This window comes from Myotis brandtii, unplaced genomic scaffold, assembly GCF_000412655.1.
Source record: "Myotis brandtii unplaced genomic scaffold, ASM41265v1 scaffold228, whole genome shotgun sequence".
NCBI classification, from domain to species: domain Eukaryota; kingdom Metazoa; phylum Chordata; class Mammalia; order Chiroptera; family Vespertilionidae; genus Myotis; species Myotis brandtii.
Window position 1 is genome coordinate 2014067 of NW_005358567.1, and position 1564 is coordinate 2015630.

The 1564-nt window shown below is 36.4% G+C and overlaps 1 protein-coding gene and 1 long non-coding RNA gene across 2 annotated transcripts in view; one reads left to right on the top strand and one right to left on the bottom strand.

The window, feature by feature from the left end:
* The window catches only part of FLRT2 (fibronectin leucine rich transmembrane protein 2), a 102785-nt gene that overhangs the window by 36857 nt on the left and 64364 nt on the right, over positions 1-1564 (top strand). The window lies entirely within an intron of this gene.
* LOC106726121 overlaps positions 1-1564 on the bottom strand; it is a 92760-nt gene that overhangs the window by 32955 nt on the left and 58241 nt on the right. The window lies entirely within an intron of this gene.

Below are 1564 nucleotides of genomic sequence, written 5' to 3' on the forward strand. Positions count from 1 at the left end.
TAAATCAAGTCTTTGGGGATTTTAAAACATTTCTTCCTCAGTACTAAAGAGAATTAAAGCTCCTGAATTGATGGGTTCCACCTAATTTATATATAATATTGAAAGGGAAGCTGCTGAATGTGCACTGGTCATTTTATAGTGAGAAGATATATTTATCATATGATCACTGGTTTTATCTTGTCTCTGTCTTACCATTTGTATGGCAGCAAGAAAAGAGTAGTGGAGTTATGAACAATGTCAGTTTCAGGAACAGAATTTATAAGCTATTATACAGAACAGTCAAGGTACAAAGCCACAGAAACCCTCAAGTTCTATTTTAAGCTAGACTTCCAATTCTCTCATCTCAATTCTTTTCAGGGATCTTAGGAAAAATGAATGAAATATCCTATTTTAGAAATTGTTGTGTGTGTTTTTTTGTTCTTTTTTTTTTCATTTTAGGATGGGTATAATGAAAGTCTTCCTGACCCAAATATATATTTTTTGCATAGAAAGAGTGATATTAATATCCTCAGTATGGATGGAGTCATAAAAATAGCTTTTGTCATAATATTTCTTGTGTGCTTCTACTTTTTTCATAAGAAATCTGTCATATTTATTTTAAGTTACAATGTAGATATGAGACAAGTGGATTCTGCAGTTGTTTTAATTGGCTGGCTGTAAAGATAATGACCTTCTTGGACCTATTCAGAGTAATATGTAGCATCTGGAGCCTCGGTAATAGAGATATTACCACCTATTTCCTATATGCATGGCTAGTGTCCAAATTTATTATTTTTTAAAATTTTCAAATTATTTCAGGAACCAAATAATGGAGATGCATAAGATGTATATGCTTGAGAGTCCTTGTCCTCAGGTTATTGGTATTAAAATACAAGTTGTGAGCTTATAAAAAGAGTTGCTATTTTGGGCTTGTCATGCTGAAAAGATACTTGGAAATAGCATAAAAAGACTCCTAGATTGAAAGGGATGTTCTAAGTCACAAGGGAAAATGTACTTGTGGTGACTGATGAATTCATACCTATTGAATCCATGGGGCCTTAGGAAGGTTTAGAGCCAATAATGGAATTTATTACAAAATGCCTACCAACAGGCCATACCGTAAGGCAAAAAAAAAAAAAAAAGCAATTTCTTTGTCCTCCAGACAGAAATGTCACTGCTTGGGGATTCCTTTGAGTAGAGGATGAACAAGCCAAATGTACCAGTTTTTGTAAGATTCTGCCCTACCCCCAATCATTAGAATAAGAAAGGTGGTCTTTGTCCTCTGCCAAATCTAGGCCATGCTGACAGATAAACCAGCACAGGAAGGTGACAAATGTAGGGGAATTTGCAAATGCTACGATGCCAGCAGTCTTTTTCTCATGAGTCATCCTGAGGGTTCCTACAATGGAGAGTGGAGGACAGAGTAGGAGAGACCAGGGAGACCCATTCTCATTATTCACTGGCCTAATTCTCTCTGGTTGAGGGCCTTCCAGAGAATTCACTGGCCTAATTCTTTCTGGTTGAGGGCCATGAGCCAACAAACTATAGTTTCAGACTGTGTTGGGTGTGTGTGTGTGTGTGTGTG